Genomic DNA, 12,460 nt, shown 5'->3' on the forward strand with positions numbered 1-12,460 from the left:
CGAAAAAAGAAAAAAGAAAAACTTATATTCAATCTATGTCAACTAAATTTTTTTTACTTATATTAATTAACATTTTTATTTTTAATTTTGTCTTCAACCTTTTATTTTAATGTTTTCCTTCTCAACTAAAATCTTGCTTCTACTACTTTTTATAATTCCATCATTCAAAATCCTAGTATTTACTGATTTTATTGTTTGAATTAATTTTACGTTCTGGTAAGAAAATTTGAATTTATTTCAAATGAACTTGAACTAAAATTAGTTAATTAGAAATAATTTCTTATAGGCTTAAAAGTAGTTTTAATGGGCTAAAAGTACCTTAAATTGGAGATACACGTAGCATAAATTAGAACATGTAAAATTTAATTGAAATAACACATGATATGAAGCAAGTAGGGTCTAGATTGGATCATTACTTTGCTTCTATTTTAATACGTTATTTAGATCAATAGACTATTTGATATCTGGTTGGTGCTCTCCGGAAGGGTTGGAATGTTGAGCGAAAGCCCATTTGCTAATAATAAATGTGAACATAATATAGGGTACATCGCCTTATAATTATACAAGGGTCCCGTATTGATGACCTTATCTTGTGGGAGCCCCCACAATAATCCATAGGGGGATTGCTTCCTTATCACCTGTAATTGTTTTGTGGGACAAGAATAACTAACTAACGAAAAATAAAATAAAATAAAACTTTGGTAGATCTCTCTCACTCTGTCCCTCTTTGTGAACAGCTTGGATTGGAGAGTTGGCCAGTGAATCTCAACCACGAGTGCTCCTAAAGTGTTTTGCGGAAAAGCAACAGACATGGCAACCTGGCTTTTCACAGAGAGACACAGCAAGGTTTATGTATTTGCAGTTGCGTGCCTTTCGACTCGAGGACCACTTCATGGAACTTTGTTTTTGTTTTGTGTTTTGCGTGTGTGTGTGTGTGTTTTTTTTTAATTACCTTAACATGATGCTGATGAATATCTGTAGGTTATAAATTGTAGCAAAACATTTTCACTATTGTCATATGCGGCAATGAAATGCCACACATAACAACTTAAAAATCAATGAAATTGCATCAGCCTTATCGCATAACTTGCTTTCCTTTACTAGAAGAATCAAAGTTTGAATCTCAATTATTATAACTATCGAATCATCAATGGGGAAAAAATTGAAGAGGGCCTGGCTTGCTAGGTCCTACTGTCACGATGAAAACACATAAATTTACATATTTCCCGATTTTCTGTTCCGTCCCATTTCCACCAATTTCAACCCTAGCCCTGTTCACTGATGATAACATATTATAGAATTTTATTTTGAGAATGAATGATATCATGCCCAAGGTAATGCTCCTTTGAACCATTCTGTTCCACCAATTTTAGAAATGAAGGCTATGCAAGACTTATCTCAGAAATCAATATCCTGACAATGGTGCTTGTCTGCCACAATTTTCAAGTTTCTTTATTATGAAAAGTTTTCCTATCCTACAGTTCATGCCTACTCCTTAGGGTGTGAAATATGAATCATGGTGAAATTTATTTCGTAGAAAGATTTAGAGTGGGATCTAGTCATGATCAACAGCATTTTTATCCCTCTTCTACTCCCCTCTATTGATCAGGATCTGCTCAAGAGCTCAAAACCTTCTAAGGATTATAGCTTATAAGCTTATTATAAAATTAAAATGACAATCACAAGTTTATTGTGACATATGTCCCTATTGATATACCATTTGTACGGTTAAAAACTGTATGTTTTAATATATTGAAGTATATATAAAATTATATAAGAAACTACTTTATTTATTTGTTTATTTATTTATATAAGTTAGGTATTTGTGCTATAAAAGTAATAAGAATATAATACAAGCAAAATGTAACCTAAACCCCTTAGGCTTATATTATAGCAATTAAGAGAAATTATTCCGTATATCAGTCAATTACACCTATTTTTACATAATAGTAGGTTCTATGTGTAATTGACCTTAATGAGAGAGAAGAACAAATATATTAGGTAATGAATAATTTCACCTGCACTTTTATAAGTGTCAATGACCTGTAGTTGGAAGTTAGTGCCTGATCTTGCTGCCTTAAAACTGTTCTATAGTAAATACAGATTCTTTGCAATATTGTAGTTTAAGCATATATCAAACTTTGAACATGTTTATATCATGAACATACCTTTCTATATATCTAGAGTTAGTTTTCTCTAGCACTGGCCTTTTCAACGCAGTCGGCACATTGTCAACATGATTCATAGACCAAAACTATTACCAGCATGCTGCCTAATTAATTTCCATTTAGCTACTTAGACCCAAGTGTTTTAACCATTACATATGCCTTTTTCATGTTCGCTAGCTCCAAATCGTGCTCTACATTATTGTGAAATTTGTCGGGATAAAATTTTATGATGGTAATCATTCAGAACTCCACTCCCACCCTTTATTTGTTCTCATTTCCTAATCTTATTATTATTGGCATAATTGGCATTATTATTCTGAAGGGGACATATAAACCAAATTGCAATCATAGCCCTAGCCTCCTAGCTAGTCGCTACTGAACATTATTCTTGTTTATTTCATTCTTCTAATTCCTAAGTAGTCATCAGATTCAGACGTACTATAAAGAGCCACGACCATATTTATTTATAAAGAACATTAAAATTGTAGTAATAATTAGTCATCACGCCTTGAGAAACAAATAGTAGGAGTATATGATGCTATAGTGTGCGTGTATTTCCGTGCCAGAAGAACAGTTGACTTACATAGTCAGCAGTCAAATAACGAAATTTAATATTGGTTTTTATAATCTAATATTACTTTATTTACTATTTTCGATAAATGAGTAAATGACAACAATAATTATAGGGTTCGGTGGGCTATAATATCTAATTATTCTAGAATAAGAAATTAGCTGAAAACATGATTAGATATTATATTATAAAACATGGGGAAGATTACTTGTAGGCCTTGGGGGAAAAAAACTATTTTCTTGAGCGGAAAATTTTCACCATTTTTTTAGGTTTTAAATTTAACTCAGCATTATATATACTGTTAGATCTTATTCTAAAATTGCATATGAGTTTATTAGGATCTAGACATTTATACTCCTTTTTTTTGTTGTTGGTATGCTAGGCTTTAAGCTTAAAGAGAGTCTCATTTATAATTCTTATTCTTCCATTTACTTATATTTAAGAGTATAATTTTGTAGCCGAAAAAATTATACTCTTAAATCAGTGGATATTATATTTTATTTGTTGAAATCAATGGTGAAGTAGGGGACGTTAGTGATAATTTCAAACAATTATGGCCATTAGCACCATGCAGTTTGATGATTATTTAAATTAATTATTATGACCATTAAGTTCTTAACAAATATTCTTCTTCAATTGTGAGCATCCATGATTTAAATTATAGAACTTATCTTAGTGGAAGAAACGGTTGTGGTAATGAGTGCAAGTATTTCAATGGGCGAGATAGCATACAATTTACAAAGGGTGAGCTTAAATTCATTGGGAGATGGAAAACTACGTAACTTATGAACACGATTACTTTTGTGGGTGAATTCATATATAATGTCACATTCCCGTCTACATTGGTAGATCAAACATTAGCATCACAGAATTTATGAAGACCATTTTCTTCAGCCCTTTGAGTATCTTGTTTATAGCGAGGGGTCCAAGAAAAGTTGGTTTTTGTAGGTAGGCAAGTATAACTATTCCAATTGGCATTTGATGAAGATTGCATATACGAAGGTAAAATTTTAATTTGCACATATATCTACTTTGGGATTATCATTACAAGAACAGTTGTGTTTTCCCATTTGGAACTCAAAACTAGTGATCAGGAGGGAAAACCCAAAAAGAAAAATCATTTTCTTGTAGCCTTTGGCTCAATTTTTAAAAGTAATTGAGAATTAACAAAGATATTTTATTTTAGATAGGTAGATAGATAGTGAGGGCCGGAATAAAAAATAATTTTACTACTGAATTATCACTTAAATCCCTAGAAAGACATGGTTTAAAATGCTTTGTAAAGGATGGTAATTACTTGATCAAAATTTTAAATTTTTATGTTTTCACAAGTGTACATTGTAAAACTAATTGCTGTACTGGCATGTTAGGCAGCAAAGACAAAGCAATGATGCATAGGCGCATTAAACATGCTGCCTGCAGTTGACCCATCAGTAACATTAGAGTTATGTTTATATATGATTACTATAATGAATTAAAATTAATTCACATTATATAGAGCCATGTACGAAGAGTACTGTGCAATGTGCATACCACAAAAAAAATTAAGAGGGCATAAAAACTTTGTTAGCAATGATAGTGACGTGTTAATTACTAAAATACTCATTAATTTGTAAAGTTGTTTTCAAATGATAGAAGAACCCTTTACCATACAAATCTTATATACATGATAGACTGAATCTCAAACCTCTTCCTTAATTAATAGGGAGGAGAAATATCACTATGCCACAAGGTCATTAGTCCATTAAGGCTTTATTTTGCAGTTAATTTTTTAGTTTATTTGATTAGGTGTACAGTTGGATGAACTTTAGTAATTACTTATTTCATTATTTGTTGAAACCATTGTAGAAAATAGGAAAAGTATTTTTGACATGAATCCTGCCAAATAAGTTCAAAAAACTCAAAAAGATGGTTTTATTTATTTATTTTTTTAAATACAAATTTGAAAACCTCACTTTTACTTCTCTCTTTTTTTTTTTCTTTTTTTTTTAATTTATTATTATTATTATTTTTTTTTTAAGTATCCGTTTGGGAACAACTTATTCAATTTCAACAAAATAAGCTATTCAGTTTTAGTGTTCGTTTGCTGAAAGTATTGTAGATAAAGTTAAAAGTTAACTGAATAGTGCAGTGAGACCCATGAATAGTAGCAAAAAAAAGCTAAAAGTAGAAATAAGCTAAAAAATTCAGCTCATCCCAAACGCATACTTAAAGTGAAATTTTACTTCTACATACGCAACTTATTTTTTTAAATAGAATAAAAACAATGAAAATAATTTCATCAAAATACACCATAATTAATTATAATCTAACAAATTTCATTAGAACACTTTCCTTTATTCAATGGAAGTTGTTAAAGTAACTTGAAGGGTTGGAAGTAGGCGCAGTGGCGAAGCCACTTGATGACCAAGGGGGGGCCCAAAATTTTTGAAAAAAATATTTTTTTTTGAAATATCTTAAAAATTTTGTAAATTTTTAAATAACCTTATCATTTTGGTTCCTCATACTTGATAATATACATATATATTTAAGAAACTCTAAAAATAAACTTAATTTTCATTTAAATAAAATACAATCCAATCCATAAATACATATGTTAACAAATTACAATAATTAAACATTCATCATCTTTAAAATGAACACATAAGTATTTTAACAATTATCTCAACAAATAAAAGGGAAAAAATTGAGTTATGAAGTATTGTATATTACTATTTTATATTTTACACACACAAAAATTTATATATGGCCTCTCCAAAAATAAATTTCTAACTCCACCACTAAGTATGTGGTGGAGCTTGTTTGGAACAAGAAGAGGCAAGGTCGAAAAACTGCCTAGCGTACCCCTAGCCACCATGAGATTCAGGTGGGATACCAAAAGTGAAAAATGAATGATACACAGAAGGTTGCGAGGTCTTAAATAAAAGTGTGATGTGAGCAAAGTGTTTCTAGCTCTTTCTGCAACAAACAAAAAGCTCTTACATTTTTTTAATCACGTGCTAAAATGTTAGTACCTGCAAAAGAGAGATGGATTATATATTGTTAGGTCCTCTCTAATCATATGCTTTGAAGACAGTGATAGATAGATAATTAATATTTGATGTCATAAATTAATGCTTGTCTGCCGCGTGTTATTGCGCATGTACTTAGAAACTGAAAACCAAACTGAAACATTCCTCAACTTTCTCTCCTTTTCTCTCTGTCACCACACTTCACACACCAGATGATTTCAGGTAAGCTGTCTTCTTTCATTTAATTTATCTTGCTTTTCCTTTTTGGTCAATAGTAGCTAGTTTGACTTAGTTTAACTAATACAAACACAATAACAATAAGATTGATAATAATTGAGAAATGCAATGCAGCCATTTATGGTCACATAATTTATCATTTAAAACCATAATTGGAGGGCCACAACTAATTCTTTTCATATATTGTTGCTTCTCTTTCAGAGGTATTCAATATTTTTTGTCATTGTTACGAGGTATTTATAAATATGTAGTTTGAGAGTATAATAGTACCTGTTTTATGGTTACATAAAGAATTTTAGTTTCAATCTTCAAGCTAGGAAAGCAGCAGCCAAGAAAGGGTTGTTGTGACCCTACTATCCTATTCTCTTAGTGAGCAGAATTTGCAATGTTCTGCTAGATTGCCAAAAGCTTCCTATCAGCTTAAACAACCTGATCATCCACAATTTTCCATTTAGGAATAATGAAAAATGGAAGCACAAGTCAAGATGTCATTCGTGCCAATAATCAATATGAAGATGGTAAACAGTCACCTTTCGTGCTGTACACCAATTGATGTTTTATAGACAAATAAAAATATATATATTGGTCTGAAACGTATGGCCTCGTACTGATATTGCCAAAGCTTTACGCCATACCCTTTCTAGGTAAAAGACTTGGTCCCGTGACCCAAAAATAGATCGCCACATTCTAATAAAGTTGTAATAAATAGGTTTATGAAAGTATAAATTTCCTTCTTTCTTTCTTTTTTAAATAAATTATTTTGCATTCATCCAAAAGAAAAAGAACAAGTCAGGTTCAACTCACTGGACAACCACTTGTCATTCGTCACTGAGAAAAGCAAACACGTAGATCTGTCTTTCTTGTTTACTTATATATCTTAGGCCTAGTTGTGACTATGGTTCGACTAAAATTAGAAGTCAAGTTTTGCATTTAGGGAAGGTAAATACATCAATAACAAGCTGCCTTAATCCCAAAATTTAGAGTCTTATTCCATTTTGAGTGTTCCATTTTATATTTCACAAATCGTAATTTGTATTTTTTTTTTCTTATACAATAGCTAGTTCAAAAAAAAAAATTAAATAAATAAAATAAAACACATGACATACTATAATTTATGGAGTACAAAGTGAAACATTCAAAGTTGTAAGGTTGAATTTATTCAACCATGTATTGGCTTTATTTCATGCCAAATTTGTTGGTATTTTAGCATTTAAATACCCTATATTTACGTGGGAATCATGTAAGGGTTGCATGTGAAAGATTGTGAAGAATTTAAGTGTGTGTGCATTTAAGAGGATTCTCGCGAGTGACTTGCAACTCACCAAAATGCCACGTATAAAGCATGCAAGAATCTGAAGGGTCACAACAACTGGAGCACTATAGGACAAAAAAGAACAGTTTGGCCTAGTAGTTATCTCGTGACTAAACTCGCGACTCATTCCAATAGCGAGTGAGTTGCTAGAACACCCTATTTTGTAGAAAAATGTCTTTTCACATTCCTCACGTACCCTATTATAAATACCCTTATACCCACGAAATGTTGAGAGCTTCTAGAGAGAATTTTGAAAGAGAAATCCTAGAGAAAAACAAGATTGACACATCCACAATCTTAGACATTTGATTCTTCAAATTCCTCTACTCTCACCCTCTCCATTGACATACCCTTGAGAGGTTCATTAACCAAATCCTTATCTCATCATACCCATATTAGTGAGGAGGTAGTTTGGTGCTTGGGAAGCAGTTCAGAGATGACCAATTTATTTGGTTGATGCAATGAGCTTATTACGGGATTCAGAAAGTTAAAGAAGATACGGTTAGGCTTAACTTTGTTGGAGCAAGAAACTTGGAGGACTTAGGTGCATTGGATAGATTAGGCTTGGAGGGTCTATTGCTATTCGTGTATCCCAATTTTATTCTTTAGTGGATCATTTTAGGAGAGATTTTTTGCTGAATTCTTTAGTTTACTCTTCGATAATACGTGCCGGTGTTATCTTTGTGTTTGCATCTCTCTAACCCTTACTCTTGCCTTTTAATTGCTACTATGTTTTGATTAATTATGGTTTAGAGTAGTTTGTTTATTTGGGTATTGCTTATACTTCTCATTCCGTACATATATTGTTTGAGTATAAGCTTGTATTGGTTATTTTGAAATTGGAGGTCTAAACATTCACTAATGTTTTATACACCAAGTGAACTTTCAAAAGTGATATAGACAGAGACAAAACTAGAAAGGGTCAGAGGGAGGCCATTGCCCCCCCCCCTCCCCACCCCTTCCCCAATTTTTTATTTTAAAAATAGTAATAGTATACACATTTAATGAATTAATAGTTTAACAATTGAGCCCAAAATAATTATTTTTGGCCCCCCTCCTCCCAATAAGTTACAAATTGGCCCATGAAAATGATAAAACCTAACTAGCAAACAACTATACTACAATATCTGTATTACTGTGTTGGCTGTTTCTTACTCTTTCTTCTTAGATCCAAGATATATATTTTTTTTTATGAGTGTTAAGATTGACTATTTGAATTTTCGTGAAAAAAGATATGATTATTTTTGATGAAAAGAAAAAAAAAATGTGCAAAGAAAAGAAGAAGAAAGAAAGATGAATACAAATTACAAACCAAGTTAATGTATTTGTAGTGAGTGAGAGTGGGGTGTGTGGGTGGCCATTAATCAATGTGTGGGGTGGGATGGCAGGTGTGTTTGGCTATTAATTTTTAAGTTAAAATATTTTTTTATTTATTTATTTTTTAACTTACTACTTACTAGTTGGTTGTTTATTAGTAAATTAGTTTAATTTTATGTGGAGTATTATAGAATTGAATAGTTGCGTTAATAAAATGGTGCTAATGTGTAGTGTACAATCATTAGTATTACAAATTTTATTGTATAAATTTTATTGTATAAATTTTATAAATTCATGTATCATTAATTAAAAGAAATTAGGATTGAAAGGGAAATTGTTGCAAAGTTTAGTACAAAATCAACTATAGAAGATTTTTGTTATTTAAAAGAATGTTGAATTCTTTTTTTTTTTTTATTAATTTAAAATGTATTAATGAATGGTTATTTTGTTTCTCCTCTCTTTTGTTGATATTTTCTTAACATTAAATATATGCTAATTTGTATTTTAAAGAATTTTTTTATTGAGGGTTCCCCCCCAAATTTTGATTCTAGTTCCGTCCTTGGAGATAGAGGATTTCTATTAATTAAATAAGGTAGGTGAAATTAAGGGTCACCACCTACGAGGGTTTGAATAATCTTAGTTTTTGAGCATGTATATATAAGGCGATGATGATAGTTTGGGTTTCTTTGCCATACTTTGTTAGGCATATATTCTCAATCTTATCTCCAAATTATTATATAACTCCAAATATCAAATAGAAGTTGTAAATCTTAGTTTCCTTTCCTTCATCTTTCTCTTCTTTTTCTTCTGATCTTATGACTATTTTTTTTTTTCTTGTAGTAATATGTTTGTGCCGTGCATTGTGCGATGCATGCATTAATTTTTATTTGATAAAAACGAAAAATATATTTCAAAAATATTATTGAAATTTCAGTGAGCCACTTAAAATTGCAATAGAGTTTCATTTAAATTAAAATGATAAAAATGCAAACATATATCGAGTTACTGGGCATAAAGATGGTATGTAAAGTGTAAATTTTATTATATTAAAATAGTTAATTACTATGGTAGATGATCAAAATAATTAAAATAAAATACAGTTTATATTTTAAAATTCTTGAATTTTTTTTTTGAATAAAATTTTACTTGGAGTAGAATTTTAAATTTCTTAAAATTTAGTTAATGGAGTTTTACCTAAACTTTTGGAGTATAATTTTAAATTTATTGAAACATAGTTAATAGAATTTTAGCCAAAGTGAATTATCCTAACTAATGAAAATTTAACCATATTTTACAGAGATAAGATGACCACTTGGCACAGCCGCTAGACCCAATTTTTATCATATAGGTATATGATTTGCTAGACATGGTTGCCTTATGGTTTTTTTTTTTTCTTCTTCTTCTTCTTGTAATTAATTGACTTTGTTGCTTGTTGGATTAATGGAGTGAGAATCTCCATATTCATCCAATATAAAATTGGAAGTGGGTAGAAACATTTTACATTGGTTGAATTTGGAGATTAATATGTAAACTTGTTCTGGATATAAGGTGCGTATCAAGGTGGATCTTTAAGTTGTGGGAATATAAACGGGAATAAAAAAATTTATGCTTTTGTCATTTCAAAGAAAAATACTTTTTAAAGGAACATTATTACATTTTCTTTCAAATAATATGAATATGTATCAATAACTTTTTTATAAAAAAAATTGAGAAAAAGAATACCGAGTTTATAAATATAAGACATAAGTCATGTCCATTATCTATAAGAAATGTTTTAAAACATATATCAAAATCTAATGGATCGGATAATTATCATTCTAAACATGATAAATAACAGTAAGCAAATTATGACCGACTAATTTATAATAACTTTATGAGAAAAGTTAATAGATGCCTTAAAAGTATGATTTAAGGTGTGTTTGGATACTGTTTATTTGCTGAAAACTGAAAACTTATTTCTAAAAATACTGCAATAAAATAATTTTTAAAAGTATGAATAATGTTGTGAGACCCAAATTTACCTAAAAATCTGTGTTTTGCTGAGTTTGGTGAAAAAGTGAACAATACCCCTGAGATCCACTAAAAAATACAGAACGCGCGGATTGGGCAAAATGCTTTGTCCAAACACACACTTAGTAAGTATTTTTAGAAGTTTTTTATGAAAAAAGAAAAAAATAATTAATTTTTTTTAACAACTTCCTATACTTCCCATAAAAGTAATATTAAAACTTAGGTAAAGAACCTGACTTTATTACTTTTGTAGGAGAAGCCGCTCATAGAGTCACAGGCATGAGTCATGAGAATAGGGGCTTGAAAGTTGGAAGGGTGCGAGTAAGAATAGTTGCAAATTTAATAGGACCTTTTTGAGGAGTTGTCCATCCTCAGTTGAACGTGGGGAACCGAAACAATAATGAGTCTATATCAGCAATCATTAAAACGACCCCATCAGTTGTTGGGTTTTAGCTCACCACTTGCGCTGATGAAGTTTTGTTAATTCTAACCTTTATGGTCATTGATGCGGAACGAAACAAAAAGAAATTTTGTTAACAAAGCAATGTTTATATATAGGCCTAGACTTTTCATGTTTTCTTTTGTTTCCAAATAATAACTATACTTTAGAGATGTTAGTTCTATAAATTAATGGTTGCGTTGCATTTTTACCATTTAAAATTGGTTTTGTTTTTTAAAATATGTTTATGTACATTAATATGCTAATTTGTGCCTTTTTAGGTGCATATAATATTGGTCTTCATTTTAACAATAAACAACTTTCCAACATTTATTTTTAATTTTTAAAAACTTCTTAACCCTCTTTGAATTTGTTAGAGGACCACAATTCAGCTTCCTATAAGCGCTCTAAAAATAGGCTCATGAGCGTGAAGCCTATTGACTATAAAAAGACTTAGGTTTGTCTTTTTTATTATCAATTAGTTTTGAAGTGAAGTGACACTGCTCCCATTCAATAGAATTTATGTTTGATACATTGTTAGTAAATTATAAGTTACCATATAAATATTATAGATATAAAACTTTATATTATAAGGTACATATGACATTTGTTCCATGATAATTGTTTTTTATTATTAAATCAATATATCAATTAATTTTTAATGTAAATGGGGATTGAATTTCAAATCTCTTACTTAATAATAAAAATATTTACCAATTGAGTTATCTATAACCCACAAAACTTACCAATGTGTATTTACGTATTATGCAATTCTCCAATCAACTTAATAAAACACAAACTTATTTCCCATTATTAGGAATAATTAAGTTGATAGATATATGTTGGATTTCCATGCGAGCATATGTGGTAGGGACAAGATGACAATTGGATCACGTGTAAGACTTTTGCTTCACTTCTTGTTACGAACAAATCACAAGTAACAACAATCTCAATCTCAATCTTAACCCTAGGGCTAGGAACCGGCCCGATACGAAGGAAAAAAAAGGTGAAGGTAGAGCCTAGAAGTGGCTTAACTTGACTTAACTTGCCGGCACGAGCAAGCACCAAACACATCACTACACGTGGCAATCCAACAGGGCATCAGCTTCTCTGGCAAAAAAGGGAGAGTGGGACCCAAAACCAAACGGAGATAACGGGGTGGACCCCACTTTGCACAACCGGCCTGCACCCAAAATTGTGAGCCTAATGATCGTGGGCTAGCCCACGCCGGACCATTAGCCGCCACGTACTCAGTCCTTAACATCATTCCGTTCGATCAGTGGGACCCTCTCTCCACCACAGCCCACAGAATAAACCACACAAACACTGTCACAGTCTCAGTCTCTCATATTTCACTTCGGCTTCTTCGTCTCTCTTGGCTTCGCTTATGAATAG

Source organism: Quercus robur, chromosome 12 (genome assembly GCF_932294415.1).
Source record: "Quercus robur chromosome 12, dhQueRobu3.1, whole genome shotgun sequence".
Lineage (NCBI taxonomy): Eukaryota > Viridiplantae > Streptophyta > Magnoliopsida > Fagales > Fagaceae > Quercus > Quercus robur.